The sequence below is a fragment of the Zonotrichia leucophrys genome, chromosome 15 (genome assembly GCF_028769735.1).
Source record: "Zonotrichia leucophrys gambelii isolate GWCS_2022_RI chromosome 15, RI_Zleu_2.0, whole genome shotgun sequence".
NCBI lineage: Eukaryota > Metazoa > Chordata > Aves > Passeriformes > Passerellidae > Zonotrichia > Zonotrichia leucophrys.
Window position 1 is genome coordinate 3,921,311 of NC_088185.1, and position 15,378 is coordinate 3,936,688.

At 49.7% G+C, this 15,378-nt stretch overlaps 1 protein-coding gene across 2 annotated transcripts in view; it reads right to left on the reverse strand.

Moving 5' to 3' along the window:
* Positions 1 to 14,680, reverse strand: part of CORO1C (coronin 1C) — a 40,682-nt gene extending 26,002 nt beyond the window's left edge. The window contains exon 1 of one of the 2 annotated variants that reach the window (XM_064726520.1): positions 14,564 to 14,680. The gene's annotated coding sequence lies outside the window, so the exon portion shown is untranslated. Of the gene's footprint in view, positions 1 to 14,547 lie in introns of both variants that reach the window. The other variant, XM_064726522.1, reaches the window with a different exon arrangement.
* Positions 14,681 to 15,378: the final 698 nt, after the last annotated feature.

A 15,378-nucleotide genomic window follows, 5' to 3' on the forward strand; every position in this document is an offset into this window, starting at 1 on the left:
CATTGGTCACTTCCATGGTGGCTCAGCTGCTGGGACAGGGATGTACCAGTGCCAGTGTGCCCAGAGAAGGCAGATTTGGGGTCAGTTTTGTGGTGGGGACACCTGTGCCAGGTGCGGGGTGGAACACACTGAACACCTTCGTGCTCCATGGTCACTCCCAGCCATGGACAGCAGGTAGGGGTTCCCCACACTACCTCTGCCATACTGATATTTTAAAGAGAATTAAGAATGTTTAAGAAAAAATAGGTTTTAAATGCAAAATTTTGGGAAGAGCTGAGGTGTTGAAGATGTCCACAGAATAGAGCTATATGGAAATTGTTCATGATTTCTGTCCTATTGCAGCTGAACCTGGGCTCCCTCCCTGCTTCCATCAGTTACTGGAATTGTGTAATGAACTTTCTGCCAACTGTTTCCCTCAGAGCACAAATCAAAGGCCTGTTCCAGGCTGGACACGCCCCGGAACACCAGAGAGTGATGGGAAATCAGGAACCAGGAGCTGCTCTCCAGCTCCAGCCAGCAGGTGAGAGCACTGCACAAAATCATGGCATGGTTTGGGTTGGAAAGGACCTTAAAACTCATCCAGTCCCACCCCTGCCATGGGCAGGACACCTTGCACTACTCCCATCCAAGCTGGCCTTGGACACTTCCAGCACAACCCCAGCCTCACCAAATCATGCACACAAAGAAAAGGTGAATTTCAACTCCAAGATGCCCAAATGACAAGAAATGCTCAAGTCTCAAGGTTCAGATAAGACACACGATAAAAAATGCAGTTCCACACCCAGTTACTGATTTGTGTCGACTCATTCCCAGCCCTGCCACACAATTCCATCCCCAGGGCTCCTCCCAGAGCTGGGAAGGCTCAGCTGAACCTCTGAGGCCATGGCCAGGTCTGGCAGTGAGCACCATCATCCTCCCACCACTGCAGGTGACCCCAGGCCACCCCCAGGATATTGGGAATGTTCTCCCAAGCCCAGTGTGACACCTCAGCCCTTTCCCACCCCTTCTCATCATCCAGGAGCAGGGAAAAGGCTCCTGCTTTGTGCAGGGTGGATTTCCAGGAGTGTTCACCCCCTGGCAACATTCCCACCCTGCTGTGAACCCAGATTAAAATCAGATTGCTGGGAAGAAGGGAAAGAGAAGGTTTGAACTTGTCGTGCTGAGCCAGCACAGCAAATTGCCCAGAATCACATCCCACAGAGCCAGGGGGTGGGAATGGGGCTCCTCAGGTGTGATGGTTACAAAGGATTATTTGTATCACTTGGATAATTGTATCACTTCTTCACTTGATCAATACCAGAACAGCAGGAAAAAAAATATTAAATTTCAAATATCTGATGCTGGGGATCCGTCACCCCTTCCACTTTAACAGAAGAGAAACTCTTTACCCCATGGTAAAATCCTACTGTTTGATTTCCCTCATTTTCACCCTCTGATGCAAAGGGTAATCATTCGGTTTTCTATAAATTACCTTTTAAAAATGCAGAGAGTTCAGCTGCCTCCAAAAATATCCTTATTTGTTCCAAAGGGATCTGTTGGAACACACCTTCCCTGCCCTCTTCCCCACCTACAGCTCGTCATCCTTAGCAGGAACTCTGTGATCAACACATGGTGAGCAGCCTCCAAGCGCTCATTTCCATAGCAAAGGGAGTGATTCTTGGCGTTGGATCAGAGCCATTTTGATCTGGCAGCTCTCCAAGGAGAAAGAGGGGGGAATGTGCTGCTTGTGCTTGGAAGGAGCAGCACTGTGGCTCTTTCAGCTCACCAGGGAGAGCAGGTGAAAAGCCCAAAGCGGGGAGCGAGAGCTGAGCACCCCAAAAGAGTCCCTAGCCCTGCCACAGGCTGTCCCTAAATGGGAAAAGTGTTTTGTTTCCTCTTTGCTTCTCAATCCTTCTCCTCTTCCTCCAAGAAAATCCACAGCTCAGTTGGGTTGCTGTAAATTCTCTCAGCAGAGTCACAGGCAGGAGCTCCAGGGTTGGCCAATTCATGGGATGGTTTGGAAGGAACCTGAAAGATCCCATCCCAATTCCACGCCCTGCCATGGGCAGGGACAGCTCCCAGCCTGGCCTTGGGCACTGCCAGGGATCCAGGGGCATCACAGCTTCTCTGGGAAACCTGAGCCAGGGCCTCAGCACCTTCACAGTCAGAAATTTCTTCCCAGAATCCCATCTAAATCCACCCTCTGTTGTCTTAAAGCCATTCCCTCATGTCCTGTTATTCCATCCTTTATCCAAAATCCCTCTCCAGCTCTCCTGGAGCCCCTTCAGGCACTGGAAGGGGCTCTGAGGTCTCTCTGGAACCTTCTCTTCTCCCCAGCCTGGCTCCAGAGCAGAGGGGCTCCAGCCCTCAGAGCAGCTCTGTGACCTCCTCTGGACCTGCTCTGACAGCTCCATGTCTTTTTTGTGCCACTTTTGGGATTACCAAGTGAGACACCGACACCTGAGATGATTCACCCTAAGGAAAGGCTGATTCAGCCTCTATCACACTTGCAGAAGGATGGCCTGGGTGGTTCAGGGAGCCTTGGGAAGTGACTTTGGAAGTACCCAAGTGGGTAAGGAAGTGTATCCATGGCTAATGGGGCTGTGCTGGGGAGTTTCTCTTAGGAAGTGGACTTGGAACATGAGCATTAAAAAAAGAAATTAATTAGATCATTATCTATGCTGTTAAACCTCGGCTAAGGAACTCCCTACCCACTTGCTAGACAGAATATATTTTTTGGGGGGGTAAAGTGCAAAATTAGAGCATTTAAAACCTCCTGACTGGGAGCTGAAAGGCCTTTAAATTTTGCCAGAGTTACAACCCTCAGCAAAATTAAAACAGAAGCTTTGGACACCCTGCAAAGGCCTCCACAATAGAAGTGCTGACAGATCTACGGCTGCTGAGCTCCTGGATCCCGCTCGGCCACACACGGCATCTTGGTGGGGACACAGCAAACCTCTCCTTTATTCCCTCCCTGAGTGAATTCCAGCTGAATTTTACCAAAACTTGGGGTTCAGCTGCCCTCTGAAGAGCCCAGCCCTTGTGGCAGCTTTGGAAAGGAGCCTGGCAAGGCTGGATGCTGCTGGCCATGCTCACACAGGGACACTTTTCATCCCACTCCTCTCTGATCTCCCATCACGATGTGTCACAAGAGCTGCCATGAGTTTGCCCATTTTCCTGTTTATAAAGGATTTATCTGTCTCAAGAATCCAACAGATGGATTTCTGTGGCTTCAGAGGGTTTGCAGCCTGCTTATGCAAGAGGAAATGCATCCTGCTAGGGAACACTTACAGGAAAACCCCCCACTAATGGCAAAATCCTGCTCAGCCCATGTGATTGTGATCCCTTCTGGAAAGGGAGGCATTGGAATAAAAGGCCAGTTGAAGTCAGACAGCCAGAGGCTGCTGTTAAGGGGGGTGAGGAGATACAAATCCAGTGGATAGGGAGAGCAGCATTTATAAAAGGTTGGTATTTGGGACTAAAAAAGCTCTTCCTTAAGTGGAAAAAGTCAAAGTTGCAGCTGTTGGTGGTGAATCCCCAAAGTCCCAGTCTGAGCCTTGCTGAGGAGCTTTGGAATAAAGGTCCAGTCTTAATTGTTAAAAAATGAGAAGCAGGTTAAGAAAAATAAAAATTAAGATGTCAATAGTTGGACTTGATGATCTTAAAGGTATTTTCAACCTCAATAATTCCATGGTTCTATGGGCAGTGCACCAGCAGCAGTTAGGAATGGTGTTATGGGATGGAGGAGGTGCTGGGGTCAGCAGGGACAGGGCATGGTCCCACTGGTGAAACTGCAGCCCAGAGGATTCCCAAATACCAACTGTGAGGCCTCAGCGGCCTCATCAGCAAACCAGCTCTGAGCACAAAAAAATCTTACAAAAAAAATCGTACAAAAAAATCTGAGCACAAAAAAATCTTACAAAAAAAATCGTACAAAAAAATCTGAGCACAAAAAAAAATCTTACAAAAAATCTTACCAAAAAAATCTAGGAAGTGTATTATAACCCTAAAGCCAAACCAGGCCATGGATGTTCCAAGGTGCCCCTGGCATGGAGAGAACATGGAGAGAACTCCCTCTGGGAGCAGGAGAGAGCCATGTGCAGAGCAGTTGGCCATCATGGAGATAAGCACCAGAGCAAAGCCCACAAGGAATCTGCCAATTCCTTCCTTGAACATCCTATATAAAAATAAATATAAAAAATAAAGCACAGAGCCACACTGGAAGGGAGGGCAGAGGCTTTCAGGGGGTTTGAGGCCATTCAAACACCTCCATCCCCTCGTGCTCCTCACAGCAAGGATGGCTCTGTCCCACCCCTGTGGGAGCAGGGACTGAGCCCAGAGCTGCACCCACTGAGAAAAAGCACAGAGATCTCCAGGTTATTTCCTAATCCTTCCCTTCTGGCTTTTTTTTCACTCCAGAGCCTTGGTTGTGCAAGCTCTGGGGTTCCCAGTGACCCAGGGACAGGGACACATTCATCCAGCTGCACACCTATTCCAGGGAAACCTTGCCACCACTGTCACCAGCAAGGCTGGAGGAGGAATCAGTACAATAAAATCCCAGAAAGGTTTGGGTTGGGTTGGAAGGGGCATTAAAGCTCACCCTGCCACGAGCAGGGACATCTTCCACCAGCCCAGGTTGCTCCAACCCCATCAAACCTGGCCTGGGACATTTCCAAGGATGGAGCAGCCACAGCTTGTCTGGCCAGCCTGGGCCTCACCACCCTCACAGGGAACAATTTCTCCTAATATCTCCTCTAAACCTTCCTTGGTTCAGTTTGAAGCCATTCCCTGTTGTCCTGTCACTCCATGCTCTTGGAAAACTTCATCTCCCTCTCCAAGAATCCATGGAACCAAAGAACTCAGTCTCGTGATTTGAAGTCTTGCAAGACTCGGGCAGAGAAGGAAGTGGGAGAAGAAATGTCACATGGCCACAAACAGTTCAGCTCACCCCACAGCTTCACATGAAAGCTCAGCAGAAAAAGGGAACAGCCACAAATGCCTTGATGCAGTTTCTGTGCTTTTAAACACAATTCTGTTCCCTCTGTGGATCCCTTTTCCCATCAATCCATATCCAGTCCATTGCTGACAGAATTGTTGTTTTCAGCTGTTCAGAGTTATTTAAAACAAAGGTGAACACTACTACAGATGGTCACAATTCCAAAACACATCTTATTTGTGTGCAGATTATTTTCAGTCTTTGGTTACTTGAGCCTAGGTTGAGCAAGACCCTGCCATCTGATTTCACTTCATTTTAAAGACAAAAAGCTGGAATATGAACTTAATACTGAAATTTCCAGCTGTTCTACCACTGGCAAGATTCTATTTTGGGATGGGAACCTAAACCACAAACTACCAGGGAATTTGATTATATCTCAAGTGGGGAGCCCAGCACATTCAAAAATGTAACAAAACCCAAACTTTGAATAAACTGAAATTTCTGTTCTGGACCAAGAGCAAGGTGTTGGCTGCAACCTGTGAAACACTTGATACAACCCTGGATTTCAGAGCTGTAACCTGAAATGATCACATGAAAACCTTCAGAATATGAAGAACTCTTGAGTCAGAAGTGCCTGCAGAGCTCAAATCTCCCAGGATCACCAAGGACTCGTTATTTCCTGAGGGTTCACCTGTGTGTGCTCGTCTCACATCTCCCCCTGGGGCTATTTTCACTTCAAGATTTCCAGGGATATATAATTCATCTTCTTGGGGAATCACCTGCTTGTGGAAGGGAGGAGGAATGAGATGAGCTTGAATCTCCCTTGCAAGCCAAACCCCTCTGGGATGATCTTACCACTCCCACACTCTGCCACTGTATCTCCACATGCAGCATTACATCATTGACCATCATTTGCAGTGACAAAAGGACGCTGCAGTTAAAGTCATTACCCTGAACTGAGAGCGTTGTCTGGCTTCATTTAATCTGTGTCATCTACCAGAAAGGCAGAGCAATGAATGCACACAAAAATCATTACACAGAATAATTCAGCAGCAGCCACAGGGTGATGGGGAACCAGCAAAGGGAGACACCAGCAGGAATGGGAGTTCTGCTGCACTCCAAACTCTTCTTTTGGGTTTATATTTTTTAGAGCATCCTCTGGCAGCTGGCACCACAGAGGTGCTGGGGGATGTTACCACAGGCTGGACAAAAAAGGGTATTAAAATGAAAAGAAGAGCAAAGTGGAGCTAAAAATAAAGGATTAAAACTCAGGACAAAATCTCATAAAGGCAAGTAGCATACAAAATAAGAGAGCGGGGATTGAACATTCCAGATGCCTCGGTGCATTCATGGAAGGTGGGGGAAGGAGATGAGGCTTTAAGGTCCCTTCCAACCCAAACCATTCTGGGATTCTGTGATCTCTGCATTTCAGCTTCTGCTTTTGCTGCCAGCAGAGGCAGTTGCACGGTGGTTGGACACCACAGAAGCTTTTTGCTGGACAAGCAAAGGGAAGCCTCCCACACACTCCCACCTCCGCCGCCACCGTTCCAGCAGCCGACCACAGAAGGTCGTGGCCTTTCACATCATCCCTGCAAAAATCCTTCCTTTTCTTTTCCACTGGAATAAACACCAGAGAGGCTTCTTTGCACGCTGTATCCCATCCACTGCCAAGAGACAGAGCAACATCCTGAACAACAGCCCTGGGAGCTGCACCAGAGCCACCAGAGCAGCCCCAGGGATGCTCCTGACACCCATGGGGAGCAGGCAAGAGCAGGGCTCCAGACCACGCTGTGATCCCAAGGGAAACACAAGCAGGAGTGCAAGGCTCTCCCAGGATTCCAGCAGAGGGAATCCAGTGAGAAAATGCTTCTCCCCAGCACTGACCTAGTTCTGTTATCAGAGCTAACAGGGAAGTAGCAATCTGGTCAGAGCTGCTGCCCCAGCCCGCTGGATTCCTCTCTCACCCAAAGGTTACATGCCAACGTTTTCCAGACCATATTCCTGAGATACATTGGAGGCTTTTCTTTTTTTTTTTTGGGCAAAGGTTGGTGGTTATGAACAGAAAAAGTGCTGTTCCCCAGCACAGCTTCATGAAATTCTCAAATCACCACCAGATCTCAGCAATCCCAACCAACCAAGAACCTTTTTCTAACATTAAAGGTGTTGTCCCTTGTCCAAAGTCCCTCTCCAGCTCTCCTGGAACCCCTTTAGGCCCAGGAAGGGGCTCTAAGGTTTCCCTGGAGCCTTTTCTTCTCCAGATGAACACCCCCAGTTCTCCCAGACTGGCTCCATGGCAGTCCAATCCCCAGAGAAACAGATAAGCTGTTTTTTATTCCACAATTGCAACATTCCTTGGCATCCATAGGAAAAAATTCTAAACATTAAAGGTGTTTTAAGAGATAAACAATCTCACAGATAAAAGGTTGTAGGTCCCAGCTCTCCTAGAGCACTGCACCATCAGGGAACCAGGACCTGCAGAACCCTCTGCTCCAAACACCAAATGAACAAAATTCCTCCCAAATCTGGAATAAGGCAGAAACAACAGATCAGCACAAGCAAAGCTCCCAAAGAGCCTGGCCAAGAGTGAGTCAGACTGACCAAGAGAGGAGCAGCGCTCTCCACATGACCCGGCCTGACCACAGCGGCTCCGAGCTCAGCTGGGAGAAGCCAGAGCTGCCTTGGGGAATGGGAGCTGGGAGCAGCAGGGTGACCCAGTGCAATGGGTAACACCACATCTCCTGCTGCAACAGCTCACAGGATGGGCTGGAGTCCTGGAGAACATCTCAGCTAGGTTGGAGCTACAGCACAGAGCAGAGTGGTCCATCACACTGGAAATTCCAGTGGACACACTCTGCTCCAAAAAGTGACACTGAGCTTGGCTGCCATATTCTGAGCAACACCTTCTTCCACTTCTCAACAACACCCACCCAACAGGTGAGGCCCCACACTGAACTGCTTTTAATGCTCTCAGAATAACCCAAACAACAGTGAATTGTCAAAGACAAGACACCATCCTCACCCCAGGACGTGGGAGGTTTGGGCCGGACAACGCCAACATCTCAAGATTTTAATGCAGTACAAACAAGCTGCAAAATGAATCTCAGTGCTCCCAGTTGGAACTGGCTTGTGTTTCTCCACATTTCCATTTGCTGTCCTGCCAGCTCTTCTGGCCAAGCAGCCTATAATTCCAAGAGCACCATTGTCATTCCGTCCTGTTTCCGTACCGTGCAATTTGAAATCAGGGCTGGGGGAGGGAGGACGGGGCAGGAGGAGGCTGAAACTCAAACCCAGATAGTTCAATCTGCTCACTTCATTTTAAAGCCCTGTCTCATGGTGCCCATTACAGCCCCCCAAACATCTGCTTTAGCAGAGGCTTCCAAGTTCAAACACATTTTTTTTTGTCCTACAGATGTTCTTTGTCACTGACCTGTCGTGGGATGACAATGAGGGGGCACTACCTGGTGTCAAACCATAAGGGTGACACAAAGCACTTTTCTCACTTTTCTGGGCAGACAAGAAATCAAAAATTAACTTAGGGAAGTGGATTAATCTATTAAGGAGCTTTAATAAACATTCTAGGCTGTCAAGACAGATTTCAGATTCCAACCCATGTCCTTGACACCTCCATGGCGCCACATCCACCTCTGAGCTCCCCTGACAGGGAGAATCACCCCAACCCTGGGCAAAGGCTGATTCCTTGGGGAATTCTTGGCCCTTCAGCTGGAGAACTGGTTTCCAGTGAAGAATTCCAGCCTGTGCCTTGATGACCTTTAAGCTTTACTTACCTGTTGCTTTGACAGTCACGTTGCTGCACGTGCAGCCCACACTCGCAGGCCTGTGGGAATCCCTGTGGCATTTCCAGCAGCTCCAGAGGAGCCCAGCCAAAACAACACAATTACACCCAGATAAGCCCAGCTGGTTTTTATGGGAGCTTGCAGAGCACTTAAGAACAGCCTGAGTGGAGCAGAAGATGGATGTGGCAAAGCAGGGATACAAAGAACAAAAAGATAACCTTTACCCCCAGAGAAACATCAGGGAGCCAAGGGAAGAACAGAGAGATAACCCCAGGGTAGCCTGACCCTAACCAGGGGCACCCACCTTAAAACACCACACACAACAAATTGTTCCAGAAAGGAGCAATTTTCCTGGCAGTGGCCAAGAAAAAGATGCTGGAAGCACAGCACCACTGAGCTTTTGTGCCCACCCTTCAGGCTGTGCTAAAGCAGAATATATTGCAGAGGAATGTCTGGCAACTTGTGTTTGCCTAAGTTGGCTCAGGATTCTCTCCTGCCTTGCAAATTGATCTCTCAGCAGATCCAAAAATTCAAATAAACTTTAAAAAGTATCACTGAAAACTTAAAAAAAAAATGCAGTACACCTCCTTGTTGTGAATGAGACAGCTTTGGGCCTCCAAGATAAGGTATCATTATATAAGTACTGCAGAGGGGAATTAAGAAATTAAAAGTGTAATAATTGTCATTTATCCACATGTACACACCCCACTATGTGTGCTGGGGCAAATACCTGAAGCATGTGTAAAACAACAACTCCACTTAGTAGTACATGCTACAAGTAGTACATGCTAAAAGCATTCCCAGCCTAGGACCTGCCAGACCCTGAGTAAAATGTGTCACCTCACATTCCCAGCTTGGAAGGAAGGATCCCAATCTGTTTCACACAGGTATGATGGAAAATGCCAAGGAAATGCCAAGCAGACACCCTGAGTCAGCTGGGGAATCCAGATTCCAGCAGGAAGCAACAAACCATGAGGGATTTTTAGGTATTTAAAGTGAAAAGGGGAGGAAAGAAAAGCAATTCCAGGAGGTAATTCCAGCCCTGAGCAGGTGCCTGAGCATTGAGGCTTTGCTGATGACAATCTTCCCTATCAAGCCATCATCTGCCCAGCATGGCCAGTTTGCCCAGTTCCCAAGGGACACCCTGCTTCCCAAGGATTGGATTTGTTGCTGCCTGCTAATCCCTGGAGCTGCTAATTACACCCATTATCAGTTTGTCCAGCATCCAGGCCTGGCACAGCTGTAAAATGTCAAGTGCCCATCAGGTTTGCAGACTGGTTTGGGTTAGCAGGGACCTCAAAGCCCAACCCATTCCAGCTGCTGCCATGCAGGGACACCTTCCATGCTCCCAGGTTGCTCCAAACCCAATCCAACCTGGCCCTGGACACTTCCAGGGATGGGGCAGCTCTGGGCACCCCGTGCCAGGGCCTTGCCACCCTCACAGGCAAGAATTTCTTCCTTAAATCGAAATCAAATTCCCCCTTTTTCAGTTTTGAGTCCATTGCTCCTTGTTCTGCCACAACAGTTCCTGATGAAGGAATGCTTAGGAAAGGGATGATGGAAAACGTGCTGCTTTAACACTGCAGATTTTGTGTTTATTTGGGAGAAACAATGGATTTTCAAGGACTCCGGAACACGGTCTCCATGGCAACTCTATGCAGAACCAGGGGGAGGGAGGGGAAGTTCCCATATTCCCAAATACTCAGAACTGAGTGATTTCAACTCCATTTTCCAGGGATTACTTAAACCAGCAACTGCAGGTGCAAAGCACTGCCCAGGTTCATACAGGGATGGAAACAAGGAATAGTTTCAGGCACATCATTCCCATGGAGTTTTATTTTTCCTGCTAAAAATGCAGAAATGTGCCTTAATGTTCAGCTCAGAAGAATTATTACTTATGTGCTTGTTCCTACATAGATGGCAGCCAAAATGTGGAAAACCACAGGGAAACCCTGGTCCTTCCTAAGGGGAACATTTGGCCTCAAGCACAGCTCAGCAACACCCCAAGGAGAGCTGTGAGCTCATCTCAGCATCAGGCTGAGCTTTAATCACTTTAAGTCACATCCCACCACTGGTTTATTTCCATTGCTCTTTCAAATTCAATTATTAAAAAAAGAAAACAAGACAAACCTAATTATGCTGGGCTGAGAGGCCCAGCTCAATGTCAGAGTCACTGCAATTTCTCCCACCAAGAGCCAGACCTCAAACGTCACCACAGGCTCAGCAAAAAGCAGATTAGAGATCATTTTTGTTATCACCAACAAAGCCAGGGGTGTTGAAGAAGCAAAGTGGTCGTGCTGAAGAAATTGCCCTTTCCCTAGTTCAGTGATTCTGCCTTGGTTCTCCCTCTAAATCATCAGCACAGAGGATAAATTGTCCAAAAGGCCACATTTTGTCACTTTCAGACCAAGGAAATCTCTTCTATCCACCATGGGAACATCAGAAACCTTCAAAACCCACAGGTGTTTCCCAGCAGATGCCATTTTCAATATTTCTCTGACAATTTCCTGACCTACAGAGCGGGATTTTAAAGTTTTCAGGATGTTCCATCAGAAAATCCTCTTCCATTTGAGGAGCACTTTGTGACTCCTTAGGAAGCTGTTTCCTCCAAGGGATTCCTCCTGTCTTATCAGCATCAGGAATTTCATGGGAGGAGAATAAAGTCAAATTATCAACTTTCCACACCAACAGCCACCTTCTACTTTCCAGCTCCATCATTACCTCCAGCCATTAATCCTGATTGGATTTGTATTCCCTACACAAGCCCATGAACACAACTAATGGCTGGGATATTCCATTAGGATCCTCTGCAGACAATTTGCTCCTCCAAGGACAAGCCCAGCAAAGCTGCCAGTGGAACCTGGGAGCAGCTGAGCACTTCTGTGTCACGCTGGTATTTCACATGCCTGTGTGTGGTTTGAGATGAGAAAAGCCACAAAAAGTCATGTACTGAACAATTATAACCTCAAAAAGAAACAAATAATCTTTTTTTTTTTTTTTTGCACAGTTACTCACAGGAGGAAAAGCAGAACAAAGCAATCCCATTAACAGATAAAAAGAAAGGGCCCAGTAAACAATTCTCAACCATACTGGTGGAGTCAACACATCCAGAAAAATGAACTTTCACTGCTGTTTTCCTGAGTCACTCAGCTAAGCCCAAAACGTTTTTGGGCTTCATTTTAACTTGGTGTTCACCACCACCAGCAACTGTGCAGAATGTGACAAAAACTCAGCAGTTCCCATCTTGTCAGCCACGAGCCACCAGCAGCCTGACTCCTCACACATGGCTCCAAAATGAAGCTCTAAGCAGTTTCTAATCACACAAATTTCAGAGTTACCCACCAGAATATGCCAGCCCAAAAATATTAAATGGGGGAGACTACAGGGAGCAGGCTAGAGGAGAGCACAGACATTTAATTCTTGCTCCTATGCCCTGCAAAGGCTTAAACTGGGGCACTTCAAATCCTCAGTGAGTTTCTGTTCCAACACATCCTCGGAGAAGGGCTGAGATTATCACAAAAACCTCGGTAAAACAAAATCAAAACAAACAAAGGCAGACTTTAAAAGTCGAGTGAAAATGTGCCTGTGAGCTTGCCCAAGAGGACATTCCTGGCCCTGGGAGTGGTGCACTGATGACCTCACCCAGCTGCAAACTCAGGCCAGGAAGTGTTTTGCTCGTGTCTTCAGAATAGGAAGCTGGCATCCCAGGGATAATTCTTAGAATTGATCACCAAATGAAACCCAGGAGCATAAATCCCTTCCCCATCACAACACAAGGTTTTGGTTTAATGAGCCATTTAATCAAATGCTGGACGTGGCCACCACGGTGTCACCGCGGGCAGAGCTCGGCACCCTGTGCTGCATCACCCAGGGAAAAGCTGATATTTCCCCCTTCTGCACATTCCTCCTCATTGCCATTAAACTGAATCCCTGCCTCTCGCTTGGAGTGAATCCCAGAAGTGACAGATGCAATAAGCATGAAGATTTCACTTGAAAAAATCCAATGATGTTTGAAAAGACAGCTCAGGAGAAGACAGAGCAATGCCAACAGAGAGCACAAATGCTGATTAAAGCAATCTGGATAAAAGGCTACAAGTGACCATTGAAAAATTACTATTATGAAGTGCTGCACTGAAACAAACACCAAGCAAATGCTGCCTGACATGTCCCTGAGTGTGTCAGGTCTTACTGGGGCTACCAAAAACACAAAAAAACACATATACCCAAAATAAACACGCATTGCCACAAAAGTATTTGATCTCCTACCTTTGTGTACACAGTCCTTAGCAAACACCACTATTAGCTGCAATAAAACCTTCCTGCAAGCACACAGCCATCTGGATTTCCCCCCCCACTCCTTGAGCAGAAAAGATGATTCAATGCTGGTTATTCAAATGAAAAATGGAATAAACCCTCTCCTGCCTCCCGCACACGGCACCCGCTGCTTTCCCCACATCCCAACCCGCTGCTCCCAGGACGTGCTGTGCCAGTTCACACCATCTTCCTTCCCACACTCCAGAGCTTCCCTCGTGCGTGCCACGGAGGGAGAGGATGGCACCAGGTAATTTGGGAACAGCCTGGCCTAAAATTAAAACAAAATCGGGAAATTCAGCGGCGGACTGAAAAATCAGCTGCAGCCTGGTGCGTTCAGAACATCCCTCTCTGATTTTGCCACCGTCCTTGGTCTTGCTCCAGTAATCCCCACGCACATCTGCACGAACAGACGTGCTCAGACCAACTCCAGCTGCTAAAAAAAACCCCAACCCTAACGCATCTCACTTATCTTCCACAATAAAACTGCTTCCATCGGGCTCACTTTTGTTTCCTGGCACCTTTCGCTGCCTTTTTTTTATTTTCTGCTTTTTTCAGACCTGCCTCCTGTGCAGTCAGTCAGTTAAGGCATCACAATGTCCGACAGCTGAAGCTCTCTCTGTGTCAGACACCTGCCCATGTGTCCAAGATCTTCCCTCGTGCTGTTAATGGAATCAGTGGGAATTTCATAAAGCACAGGTATGGACCAGCATTTAAATTCCAGCCTTTGGCACATCACTGTTAAACAACGTGGCTTCCTGCATAGGAAAACAAAGCCCGGGGACATCTGCCCGCAGCAAAGGGATGGGATGAGATGGTCCTTAAGGTTTTTCCAACCCCAACCATTCTGGGATCCCCTGGTGATTCAATGACATGTCACACAGCCCAGGAGGAGCCCACACATCTGCACAGCCTCCAAAGAGCCCCTAATAACAGCGTGACAAGGACCTGCTCTACAGGAGCCTCCGAAAAATAACCCCAAACTAAATCCCCATCAGGGCGCTCATCTTTTGTCCTCTGCCATGGAGCACGGCGGGGACGGGCGCTCCGGGGGCGGCACACGCCGGTGGCACCGAGCGGCTGCTGCATCGCCGGGCGCAAAAAATGGGGAGAAAAAAAAGAAAAAAAAAGAAAAAAAAGAAAACGTGCCGAACAAAAGCCCCCCAGCGCTGTCCCCGCCGCGGCATCAGGTGCGCGGCGGGAGCGCCCGGCGCCGCCGCCCCGCCCCGGGCTTGCCCTGCCCGGCGGCCCCGGCCGGATGCGGATGCGGCGGCGACCCCGCGCCGCTGCCTAATAAGGAGGGAGCGGGGAGCGGCCGGGGCCGAGGCGGTGCGGGGAGGGCGCTACCGCCGCGGGCCCCGCGCTGACAGCGGCCGCCGCCTCACAGAGGGCTCGGCGGCCCCGCGCGGGAAGGGCCCGCCCGGCCGGACCCCCGCCCTGCCCGGCTCCCTCCCGCGGGCGCCGCGCCGCCCGCCCTGCCGCAGCCCCGCTGGCCGGTGCTGCCCAGCTCTCCCCGTTCGCCCTCACCGCCCCCGAGCCGCACCGCGATCCCGAGCCGCCTCCCGCGTCCGCTCCTCAGCCCGGCGGAGCCGCCGCCTCCGCCTCCTCCTCCGCCCGCCGCCGCCGCCCGACTGAGCGCCGCGGGGCGGGGCGGGGCAGAGCGGCCGCGGGTTCCGCCCCCCGCAGTGACCACGCCTAGAAAGGACCACGCCCCTTCAGTCTGGCCCCGCCCGCTCCAGCCGAGCTAGGTGGGGGCGGGTCAAAGCCGTGAGTGACGGATCAGCCAGCCAATTGCCGTGCTGCTGTCCCCAACACGCGCTGTCGCGCGCTCTCAGGCCCCGCCCCGCCGCCTCTCAGCGGCGAGTGGTGGCGGGAGGTCATGAGGGACCTGAGGGGTCGATCGTGTCCGCCCTGGGGACCGGCCATGCCCTCCCTGTGAACCAGTCCTGTCCGCTCCGAGGGATCCGTCATGTCATCCCTGGGGATCAATCATCTCATCCCTGAGGGATCGGCCGTGTCTGCCCTGAGGGATCCATCATGTCATCCCTGAGGCCCGGATCGCCTCATCCCTGAGGGACCGATTGTGTCCTCCCTGAGGGGAGCAGTCATGTCCTCTCTGAGGGAACGGTTATGTCCTCCCTGAGGGACCGATCATGACATCCCTGCGGGATTGGTCACGTCCTCCACTGATCGTGTCCCCCCTGAGGGACCGATCTTGCTCTCCCTGAGGGGACTGATCGTGTCTTCCCTGAAGGATCGGCCATGTTCGCCCTGAGGGGTGAGATGAGCCTGCTGTCCTCAGAGGCAAAGCTGAGGAGAACCAGGAGCTCCAGAAGAAAGCAACTGCGTCACCTCACG